Raw genomic sequence first — 12,815 nt, 5'->3', positions numbered from 1 at the left:
TATTGATCGAATAGCAAGGAAAATGCTGTGAAAAGGCAGCACAAGGCATTGGAAGACTGGATGTACTGTCAAAGCAAAACGTGATTGGGCTCATATACTTTATATTGTATTATATATATAAAATGGTAGACAAAATCCCGGCACTCGTCAGAGTAAAAAATATGTATAAGCGTAGGTGCCTTCCATGGGCCAAGTAGCCCAATATATAGGTAACAAATGGCGGCACTCCACATCTTGATTTGATATAAACAACGTTTAATCCGACGACCATTTCGGGCACAAGCCCGTCATCAGGGATATATATATATATATATATATATATATATATATATATATAGTGTGTGTGTTACTGTACGTACATCCAAAACATATGATAATCTGACAATAAGTTGTGATGTAAAATACACAAGAATTAATCATATGACCGAATACACAATCTGAATCTCATGGCTTAGTTTTATATTATAAATTATAATATGCTTCTAAATATATACCTCCCCAAACAAGACAGTAGATACAGTAGATGCTTTCCTATGTATTTTGAGTAAATAAGCTCTCAGGGGCCTACAGTATTTATTAAACATAGGAAAGCTCTAACTCACATGGCTGGAAATAGGGCTTCTCCCTACAGTACCTACTGTATAACCCAAAGGCTAACACTGTCAAAGCGGTATATATATATATGTGCCGCCAGAAACCTCCTTGCCCTGGACTTTAATTTCTTCTGCACATGCATGAGTCAGATAGCCGGGTCACACATGAGAGACATGCCGGGAAGCTGGCTGCCACTAAGCCGACATGGTAATATTTTAATAATAAATTTCATTGAAAACAGATTTTACATTTCTACTACAACCACTGTATGCTGATACAAACACACTTATGTATACTGATTATACTAGGAATAGGCCAGATGCTGGACGTTTCTCTTATTTGCCAAATTACTGTAAATTTGGCAAAAATTACACAAGGAAACACAAGCGACTGGAGACTTAGGAAGCTGGTAATATGCTGTTTATCTTGGCAGAACCTATGGTGTTGATAGGTGTCAGCGGTGTGTGATGGATGTAAGTCCACACAATGAATGGCTGAACCAGGGATTGGTTTATTTAACAGTACATCAGATAATACTTGCCTACCCTCCTGATTCGGCCAAGAGCTCCCGAATATGGAATGCCGCTCCCGGCTCCCCGGAAAGGCAAGTTGTCGATCCCCCCCCACGATAACCCGAGAAACCTCCACAGCTTTGGGGGGCGGTGGCGCGTCATTTTGGCCTCACCCCTGCTTCGCAATGCCTATAATATCAGCATTGTGTAGCGGGGGCGGGGGCAAAATGGCACTATTGTGTAGCCCCGGCCCCCACTCCACCCACAATGACAGTAAGCTGTCCATCCTTGCCCTCTTGCTACGGCCACGCCCCCCTGCCATGCCGATCTGGCTACTCCCTCCCGGAAGGGGCAGCCAGAATGTCGGCAACCATGCCAGTAGCCACCTCACTAAAGTCAGCAATGATCTCCTTGCTGCCAGATCCGAGGGCCACTACTCTGTGCTTATCCTCTTTGACCTCTCTGCTGCTTTTGACACCGTGGACCACCCAATCCTCCTGCAAATCCTTCACTCCCTCAGTCTATTTGATACTGCCCTCTCCTAGCTGTCCTCCTACCTCTCTGACCATTCCTTCTCTGTCTCCTCTCATGACTCCACTTCCCCCCCACTTTCACTAGCAGTAGGTGGCCCCCAAGGTTAGGTTCTATTCTCCCTTTATATATCCTCATTAGGTGAGCTCATCAGCTCTTTTGGTCTCGAATATCATTCCTTTACTGATGACACTGAGATTTATTTCTCCTCTCCAGACCTTTTTTCCTCTCTCCTCTTCTAGTACTCAAACTGTCTCTCTGCTATTTTCTCCTGCCTGGATATTGCAACACTTTCATAAACTTAATATGTCTAAGACTAAGCTGATGATATTTCCTATCCTCCTACTAATCTTTTCCTACCGTCCTACTTACCTCCCTTAATTTCATTATTTTTTGTCAGAACCACCATCTGCTCTAGCCCCCAAGTGCGCTGTCTTGGAGTTATTCTTAACTTTTTAATCTCCTTTAAACCACACATTCAGTACCTTTCTCAGACCTGCCATTCCCATCTCAGAAATATCTCCAGGATAAGATCCTTTCTCACACTGGAGGCAACTAAGTCCCTCAGTCACTCACGGGTCATCTCTAGACTAGACTACTGTAACCTCCTCTTATCTGACCTCCCTGTTTCCCACCTGTCTCCGCTCTAATCTATCCTCGATGCTGCTGCCTAGCTTTTCTATTTTTCCATACGTACTACATCTGCCTTACCTCTACTACAAACCCTACTGCTCACTCCTCCCACTACCGCCTCCAAGATTTTGCCCATGCTGTTCACTCCTCCCACTAACGCCTCCAAGATTTTGCCCATGCTGCTCACCAGGGGCGTTTCTAGAGAGGAGGGGGCCTGTGAGCAGAGTCCGTCACAGGCCCCCTCCTCTCCGTCCGGCAGATGGCTGCACACAGAGCGGTGCGCGGCCAGTGCCGCACTAATAGACTCTGCGCACTAGAGTGTGCCCAGAGTCTATAGCACATGCGCAGGTCACCGGAAAAATGGCCATGGTGGCCATTTTCCCTGTACTGCACATGCGCAAACAACGGGAAAATGGCTACAGCGGCCATTTTTCAGCCGTTTATTACAGCGCAGCGATGTGGGACTCCGGAGAGGTAATTATAATATTGGTGCAGGGTGTGCGGTGCGTGCCCCCACAGACCCGTGTGCCCTGCACCCATTATAAATACGCCCCTGCTGCTCACTCCTCCCACTACTGCCTCCAAGATTTTGCCTGTGCTGCTCCCTACCATTGAAACTCTCTCCCTCTCTGAGGGGTATATTTACTAATGTGTGAGTCTATAGTCGTGGAGATGTTGTCCATATCAACCAATATATACACACATATAAATATATATATATATATATATATATATATATATTGTATATTGTCTAAGCTTTTTAAACATGATCAGATTAGTTGATAGGCTTCAAAATGATGAGAGTTTTGCAAGGGGATTCAGATGTTTCTTGCATTTGTGTCACCCTAGTTCATTCCTGCTGGGTACAACTGGACTGCACAGAGCTTTTTTCCACAATAAAACAGCCAGTTAGCGGCATGTGAGGCAGGAGGATGGGGCAGATCTGTAACCTGGCTGTTTATGGCTCTGCAGAAAAAAAAAATTGCTAAAAGGCAATGTGCGACCAGCCCCTGGCAGCCCCGTCTAGGTAACAGTAACATGCAGGTTGCGGTGCCCTGTTATACATTTTCCAATTACAGCATATTTGTGTTTGGTTTTTTTTACAATTCAGTTTTATTATACAGCAAGGAGCAGCTGAAGCTTTAACTATAAAAACAACACTCTCATTTAAAGCAAAACACTGATGCTAATGAGTTATCCATCATGAGATATGGGAGAAAACCCAACATTACATGCCGAATGGAAGACACTGGCAAATATTCAAATGACATAAATTCTGTTCTCTTCAAAGTTCCACAGTTAATTCATATTCTCCTTTCTGCACTTTCCAGATTGAAACGATTTATCAGGCAGTGGCTGCACATGAAACAGCCACGAGGGAGAGTGTGTGTGTGTGTGGGGGGGGGGTTAGTCTTACAGACATCAGGGGGAGATCTCTAGGCATAAGACAATCACACCGCTGTTATCTACACCCTTATGATTGAAGTGATCATCACAATATGTGCTGCTCCAACCAGTACAGAGCTTTCTGCTAGACTCATAATCCTGGGTTCAGCCACGCTGCATGCTGCTTTTGTAATCATTCAGCCATCCTTTGTGCCTTGATTCAGAACACTCACATAGATCTATTAAACGGAGCTCATGGAATGGTTTGAATGGGACGAAAAGGAAATTCATTCCCAGAAATCTGCAAAGAGGCTGATATAATATTAAACACATGTTTCTGCATACCACAGAGATATTCCCTGCTCTCAACTGGTATATCTCTTTATCCCTGCAAGAGTTTCCTCCCTCCCGTGCAGTCTTGAAATGAAATACATTGAATTTTAAGGGAAACATGATGCATGTACTATGAATTTTAACATTAGATAATGTCACTGTTTAATATACTAACGGGCAGATGGATGGGCCTGTGTTCCAACGACACACAAACCAAAAGCTGGTAAATCACATAATATCCAGCAGGGGGAGCAGAAGCATTTTGTAGAGAAAAAAATAATAGATTTCTGAAAGCCATAATCCAGCTCTGTGTACATTATTATTTGTTTTATGCATTCTAGCTATTCCACTTTTTTTTTGACAATGTAGGGTAAACAGTACGAACAAATAAATACTAGTTTTTATTAGGCATTTATTAGTAATTTGCACATTCTCAGTTATGCAATAAAAAAAACATTCAATTTGCCCTATATCACAAGGTTTCATGTGTTAAGAGGACTGTGCTGCTATAGGAATAGGATTATGCAAAGTTTAATGACTGTAACATATTAGGGGTAACAGATTTGCAGTTTATTGTAAGTATTCGGGAAGCAGATGAACTATAAAGACAAAACAGAGGATTAAACACAGAGTTTGTTCTATATAATTAAAGCAGACCTTTGAATAGCTTTATTATGATCTGTAATGCATGTAAAAATGTAATTGTGGTCACCTTGTTTAAGGCACATGATTGATGAATGGTAAATTAAAAAACACACTTATTGGTTATTATGGTGGTTTGTTTTTAGCAATGTTTTTGTTGTCATGGAGATAACTGTTTATCTGTTATTGCACTATTTTCTTATATTGGTAGAATAATATATTGAGAAGACAAAGGAAGAAAAGGAACCCTGATTTCCCTGTAAACCTAGAATAATATATTCCATGATCCTTTCTGGACACGACCCAAAGCACAACACAGCACAATACAGGGGTATTGCATACAACAAATCAAATACTGTATCTGTGTTATTCTGCAGTCATTTTGCCAAAATGTTCAGTCTACATTGTAAATCCATACTGTCCTGCTGCTAATCTGTGTTCCTTTGGCCTGCCCATTTAATTTAAGCAACTTTTCCAACACACAAACACATCTGTTTTTCCCATTAGACAATCTGGCTAATTATGAAAGACATGCAGAACCCTCTCTATCTCCCATATCCTGTCCTCACCTCTTTGTCCTCATGGAAATGTTTCTTTATGTTCTGTTTTGTGTCTACTAATTGCTATTTTCTAATGTATCATCTTGTATCGCCTTATTACCGGTGCAGTTGTTTGCTCTCTTGATCCTATGATGTAACTGGCACATATTCACGCTACTTTGTTCTGCTTTGTGTATTGCTGACTGTGTGGTTCTGCAAACCCTGTGAGACCCCAACAATAAATCTTGGTGATGAAGATGATTATAGGACAAAGGAGCTGTGTCTCATTCATGCCTTTTGTTGTATTTAATATTTTTATTGTGTTACTTTCAAATGTGCAGAACCGCACAAAACATGTTTATCTACACTTTGGAGAACACACAACATCCCACTGAAAATGCAGATCGGCCGACTGTTTCGTGCAGCCCATGCATATGCACTGCGTGTGTGCGGAAATCGCACTGCGATTATGGATGCACTGTGGAATCCATCGCAGAGTGAGTGACAGGCCGGGAACGTTTGGTGGTGGTAACATGGGAGTGGTTGGGGAAAAGAAGGCATTTCTGTCCGTTTGAACGCCGTTGCATGGGCGTGCATAAATCAGTCACTGCGAATGCCTACGCAGCCTGAGTACTCTGAGCAGGCAATTGCAGTGCGTGCGACAAGAAATTCTGAGACAGGTCAGAGCTGCTGTAATTGTGCATGAGGGGCCATTGTTCTCTGTTACCGATGTATACGCAGAACTGCGAGGTATTACGGATGTGAGAAGGCAGTAGTGGGCGTCTCTATGTTGGCTTAGTGGTGACAGACATTTACATATTTTTGGTGATTAATTGTGTGCGATTACGCAGTTGCGATCTGTGCTGAATCAGGTCCAAAGTCAGCGCACAAGCAGGAAATGACTGGAACAGATGCAGGCACACCAGGAACAGGTATCATGATGGAGAGAAGTTGTTCTGGCAATGGGTGCACTGCCAGAGCTGAGTTAAATAGGGCACCCTTGTCCATGATAGGCTGAGCAGATCAGGTGAGCAGATAGTAGGACCTGGTTGGCAGTCAGACAGTCAGGTGATAGTGGCCAAGATGGCGGCTCCCATGCTTCGCCAGCGCGGGAGAGGACTCCGCAAGAACGCCAACTACTCTGCTGGTTTGCAGGAATGGAGCTCAGGGATGTCTCCAGCAGCCAGAAAAAGCACCAATAGCCGTGAGGCAGCACTGCGGGATGAGACAAGGGGGTTTGGAACCCTGATGTGCGACAAGAAGCCTCCAACTCATGTCGTTTGCTTTGTAACACAATTTTACATTTTTAAGTTCAAATTTAGGTAAAATAATTAACTAATATACTTTTGCACTGAAATTACTTTATCTGCCCACTTATAGCACCCACAGGTTCAGAGGTGCCCCCAGATTATGTGGCCCTGAGAAATTATTCTCTGGTGATCATGTATGATAACCGGAGAATACAGTATCCCTGCATTGTATAACTAATTAAGATATTCAAGTATCCTGGTCTTAATAAACTCAGAGGTACCCTTGTTTAAAAGACAGAAGTCTCTTTTTCGAATGAAGAGGTCTCTTTGTGATCACCAGACAATTGCATCATGCAATATAGAAATTCCAGATGAGCCTGGACAAGTGGGAGGTGCTAATATGCCCGTCCTCCCTATCCTGGTGCCAACAGACTTTGAGGGCGTAAAGACAATCATGTAAAAGAGGGGTATTCAAATGATGTGCCCCCTTAGTACACTAAGGGCCTGATTCAGAGCTGAAAGCTCTGACCAGAGCGCTCGCTCTGAATCAGGGCCCTCCTACCTGTTTTAGGAGCGTCCTCATGGACGCTTGCATAGCTGTGGGTTACCACCCACAGCTATAGCGAGCGTCCATGATGATGGTCGCGATGGTCTTGACCATCGCGACCATCGGGCTTGCGACGGAGACCCTGCGGTAGGGTCTCGCTGCCGCAAGCCCTGGAGTGATTTTGGCTCTATGCAAACCGAGGAATGAGACCGCACTAGTGGTTAAATTTGAGTGACACTTAAAGAGAGTCACTATAACGCAATAACACAAACCAACATAATAGAAATCAAAATAAGATTCTCAAAATATTTATAAGTTGGTGGTGCCTCCCAAAAAAATTTGTTTTACATGTGATTTTGGCTCTATCAGAGCCAAAATCACTCCCACTGACATCACTTGTGATGTCAGTGGGGCCGGCTTGAGACGGTAGGCGTTCCCATGGGAATGCCTCAGTCTGGCTGGCACGCCCCCGGCACGCCCACCAAAGGGAACGTGTTGTCAATCAACATCGACTTCACGCCCCCTTTGGTGCGAGACCCGATACGATGGAGAGCCCGTCGATGGCCGGGTCTCGTGCATGTGCACGACGGAGCTCTCTCCGTCGTGCGCATGCGCAGTGGGGCAACATCGACCAGCTTGCGAGCGTACTGCCGGTCACGAGCGGGTCTGAATGACCCCCTATGTATAGTTACACCTTTACTATAGAGAGTATTAAGAAGTCCAGAAATTCTGTGGTTCAAATGCTCAGATCTCCTCCTTCCTGACATCAATAAACACAGGGTTCTCCTTCTTTTATGTGGTAGGTTGTCTTCCTTTCAAAATGGCATTCCATGTTAGGCTACTATATTTTTGTGTACATTATGCATGCAGTGCTTTCGAACTAGCTAAAATAAAAGAATATTTAAGTATAGATTTTATTACGAAAACCTGAATCTGGAAAGGTCGTTTAATGCTGAAGCGAAAACTTAAAAGTATTTCTTTGTGATGATTCGAGGGGGGAAAAAACTATACAAATTTGCTTTTACGACACGTTCTTGCAAACAATGTGTTGGCTATACTGGGTAAACATTCCATGCTGTGCAAAGATGGACTAGCAAAACCTAGTCTTCTGAAAACAAAATCTCTCTCTCTCTGGTGACTAGACCAAAAACTGCCTAAATAGGCTCAACACAGGGGTGAGAAAAATCTCAGCGGCAAAGGGGTTAAAGAACAAAGTACACTCACAAGAGTGTTTGCACAACAAGCATATCAAATGGGGAAAAATGAAACAGGAGAGTTTATGGGAGCGTTTACTGCTTTACAATAGGACCTGATGCCCTTTACTTAACTTCACCGCCATTTCTATCGTATGGGACATGCGTAGCACTATCAGAGTTGCACTTTTGTGGATTGCATTTCTAGTTGCTCTTTGCTAATGTAATAAATGAAAACATAGAAATGTGACACATGGAAGCGCATGGAAGCGCAGCCATGTTGACTCTGATCAGGTGAGCACTAGTATCCAGTCTCTACCTATCTGCTGCGCTCACATGACCGCCCCCTCCTATCCCTGACAAGAGCGTTCTATTCAAGCCTGCATCTGCCACTAGGACATTGTCGGAACAATGTGGTTTTTTACATGCCTGTGATCTCACTCACCAGAGAGTAGGTACTACCTCTGATTCACTGCCTGAACCTGCGCTGCTGACTACTGGATCCCTACAGGCCGCTGCTCCATCCACTCTGCAGCACTGTGCTACAATATGTCCAGCTTCCAGCCTGCACCTTACCAGCCTGTATTAAAGCACCAGTCCCAGCCCAGTTCAAGTCACTAATTCCACTATGGCTAGGCTGCTGTTCTCTCCAGTCCCATTACACATCAAGTTTCTGGTTCCACTCCGGTCCAGCTACGGTCTCATTCCTTTTAAGCCTCCGGGTCCATTCCGGTACAAGCCTCTGATTCCCACTCCATCTAAGCTACTATTCCCTCCGGTCCCAGTCTGGTCCAAGTCTCCTGTTCCATTGTTGTTTACCTCCAGTTCCAGCCCGGTCAATTTTCCAGTTCCATTCCAGTTTTATGTCTGCAACCTCCAGTTCCTATCTGGGACAAAGTGTGGTCCAAACCTGTGAGTTATCTAGGATATGAGCCTGTATATTAGTTCGAAGTCTCCTAGACATCATATAGACTTTCCTAGTGCTTCAAGTGCCAAATCTTCAGCCTACAGTGATCCTGACTACAAGCAAGTACCCTGAGTACAACTCTCCTGCTTATTGTGGGGTTTAAGTGGACTACACTGTACATCAGATTACATTTCTGCCCTGAAATTATATTGCTTAAACTCAGAACCGTAGCTCCTGACCTACTTTTGGACTCTCTACTCACTATTAATGGTGGTTGCTGTCCTGAGGCTCCTCTCTTAGGGGTATATTTACTAAAGTGTATGTTTTTAGAAGTGGGGATGTTGCCCATAGCAGCCAATCAGATTCTAGCTATTATTTTCTAGAAGGTGCTAGATAAATGATAAGTAGAATCTGATTGGTTGCTATAGGCAACATCTCCACTTCTAACAACCCGCATTTTAGTAAATATACCCCTTGGAGTGTTGCGGTTTGCGGGGAGTCTCTGCTTCAGCATTCACTCTGTTTGCTGGGGACTGGGTATTGGATCTAGAGTCCTCTTTGAGGGTTTAGGTTCCAGTGACTCAGCTCTGGTAATCGCTTGTCAGCATCCTTTAGCAGATTTCAGACAGACTATCGATTGCCTGTATTACTCGCTGCTCTGTTCCCTGAGTTCTCAAACACTGGTTCTGGCCCCTTATCCCTGTATTCAGGGTAAAGGGTTGAGTTCCACTCAATTGGTTCCAGGGACAGACTGGGAGCCTTCCAGTTGTCACTGACCTCTATGAAGGCACCAGGCATTTACCACATGGGTCTCATCTATGAGTAGATCTCTGATTCATCCACCATTATTCCGCTATGACTCGTCAGCCCAGTCCACGGGTCCTGACTCGGAGGTGAAAACCCCAAACATGATCGTAAAGTGGGAAGTATTTAAGAAGAAAACACAGAAACAGATAAAGAAGTACTGTAGGCTCTAAGGGGTATATTTACTAAAGTGAGAGCTTTTAGAAGTGGAGATGTTGCCCATAGCAGCCAATCAGATTCTACTTCTCATTTATCTAGCACCTTCTAGATGACAATAGCTAGAATCTGATAGGTTGCTATGATAATACATTTTTTGATGTGATTACTGTTCCCAACCCTCACAGTTTGCAGTGTATTTGCCAACCCCATTTAAAACTACGCACTGAGATCTCCATGGTGTTTTCATATCTAGGAAGCAGTTATGCACCGTAAAATGCATTTGTCAGGCAAAGGTATGCACCTCAGGGCACATAAAGAAGCACTACAGGTTTTCAGGGTACTTTTGTCCATAAATGATCAATGCTGAATTTATTTCCAGCAAAATCGATGTTTTCTAAAAACATGCTTGTTGGCATGTGTTTTCTATAACATTTTGCTAGTATTAAAAAGGTCTTAAGGCAACTTCAACGGCGACTAAGCATAGGTGTATCTATAATAGGTACACTCTGCCTCCAAATCATACCTAGTCTAACTGGTGCTAGTAAGAAGTCCCGCCCCCCCTATTTGGCGCCATCTTACCAGTGACATCTTCAGAAAGATGGCACTCTGGCTCGATGACAGATCCTTTGCTACCTTATGTGCATGATGAAGATGGAAGGAGGGGGGGCAGCTTGCCAGAGACAGCGGGGCTCTTGGGGCCTGTGTGCCCTATGCACACAGCACCCCTCGGACGTTACTATGAACCTGATACCTGGCCAGGCAAAAAAGTTTTAAATGTATATACTGTAAGTAATGACATACACCTTAGTAGACTAATAAAGATAGAAATATGTTAGGGTGTAACGTGAGTCTTGGGGGAAAAATAAAGTAACTGCAAAGTCTCCCCTATACTATGTGCATTTAAGTATGGTCCTGCAGCCTTTATGAATTACTTCAAAATGAGAAAAAAACTCCTTGGAATTCTAATCCTCGGTGCGTCTCAGAATAGAGAAAGAACACTTTCAACTGTATTAACAGGAATCCTGCAAATCCAAAATCAATGCGAATCCAAAAGAACAACAGGCTCTCAAACGCCACAATGGACAGAGCAGCAGACAATTAATTCAATATGCGGCCCTGGCTTTAGTGCGCTTATCACTGATATTTCATCATTCTAAAAGCACAAAGGAACCAGCATGCCTTAAATTACAAAGAAACATAATAAGCAAAGTGACAGCAGCCATGGCAGTCACTGTCAAATAGCCCGAGACACCTCATGCGTAATACATGTAAAATATAACAAATAAACTGTCACTTATGTGCGCAGTGATCACTGAGCCAGAAAACATCCTGACTGATGGAAGTCTGACTCCCAATCCTAAAATAGCATTTTCTTATAATGCAAAATAGCAGACATGCCAGAGAAAATGTGTAAGCGCTCATTTATAGAGTTATTTGCACTTTTGATAAAGTATCTTTCAATATTCTTGGCCTGTGCTAGGTTACTTGTGAAATTTGTTCTCCTGGTAATTATTTTTAACAGTATTTCCAAACAATTTATTATGTTACATAGGAACAACCTCTCCACTGAAATCTATGGAGAGAGACAATGCCAGCTTTTGTAAACTAATCTGGTAATGGTGCCCAGTCATGCCAACTGGCAAATGGAAATACATGGTTTCACTGGATTAATTGGCATTTTGTTTAGTTCATAGAAGAAAATCACTATGGTGCACATTGCTATATGACATCTCAGTTTTCCTTATCAATGTCTCACAGTCTGCAACCTTAAAAGACACAGGTGAAGAGTAGAATATACGTTATTTCAGGCAAGGGCACCTTCTGTCTAATGTAATCACATGATGACTGCACTGAATAAACATTATAGTGGACCAGTGGCATATTTTACCTAGGGACTGCATGGCCACAGCCAGAGCCACCGTCAGGAGGGGACTGCCAGGGCTGGAGAGAGCGGGGGCTCGGGTGACAACAGTGCAGAATATATGAATCGACAGCCGGGGAGACACAGCGCCGCCAGCGGTATTTGAAATATAGTGCCAGCCGCAAGACATTACAGCTCGCGGACCAGCAGCCAATCAGGAGCAGCCATTGCGGCTGCTCCTGATTGGCTGCCGGTCTGCGAGCTGTGATTGGCTCGCGGCAGCGTCATATTTCAAATACCGCCAGCGGTGCTGTGTCTCCCCGGCTGTCGATTCATATATTCTGCACTGCTGTTCTTGGGCCCGCTGAATAAACAAGGTAGGAGTCCCTGCCCTGTGCCCCTCCATCTAGTACAGCAAGCCTTCCCTGCCCTGTCCCCCTCCCCAGTCCAGCCTTCCCTGCCCTGTGCCTCCCCCCTAGTGTACCTAGCCTCCCCCCCCCTAGTCCAGCCAGCTTTCCCTGCCCTGTGCCCTCCCAATTAAGGTGCAGCCTTCCCTGCCTTGTGCACCCCTAGTCCAGTCTTCCCAGCCCTGTGCCCCCCATGCCCATCCTGCCTTCCCCACCCAAAACTTTGAGAATTTTTAAACTGGGTTATGCATAATTGACGTCCAACACCCCCCTGTGTAGTTCCTCCCATATTATACATAGCTCCACCCACCTCTGCGCCATCCCCCGGGGGGCCCGGCTTTCATTGTCAGTACCAGACCCCACGTTTTCTGATGGCAGCCCTGGTCGCAGTTCCCCCACCCCCTCGGTAAAATCTGCCACTTCAGTGAGACAGTTGCAGTCCGTGACTGCACTGGCTACACTGTGAATGGCAGTGGCTTCCCGTTGAAAACGCTACTTGCTAGTCACACACAGGACA

General features: G+C 44.3%; 1 protein-coding gene across 1 annotated transcript in view; it reads right to left on the bottom strand.

The window, feature by feature from the left end:
- Positions 1 to 12,815, bottom strand: part of LOC148518155 (uncharacterized) — a 798,612-nt gene that overhangs the window by 135,433 nt on the left and 650,364 nt on the right. The gene's annotated exons all lie outside the window — the stretch shown is intronic.

The sequence above is a fragment of the Taudactylus pleione genome, unplaced genomic scaffold (genome assembly GCF_031769625.1).
Source record: "Taudactylus pleione unplaced genomic scaffold, aTauple2 ptg000201l, whole genome shotgun sequence".
NCBI classification, from domain to species: Eukaryota; Metazoa; Chordata; class Amphibia; order Anura; family Myobatrachidae; genus Taudactylus; species Taudactylus pleione.
The sequence above is the reverse complement of the archived record's forward strand: the minus strand, read 5'-3'. Positions and strand labels throughout refer to the sequence as shown.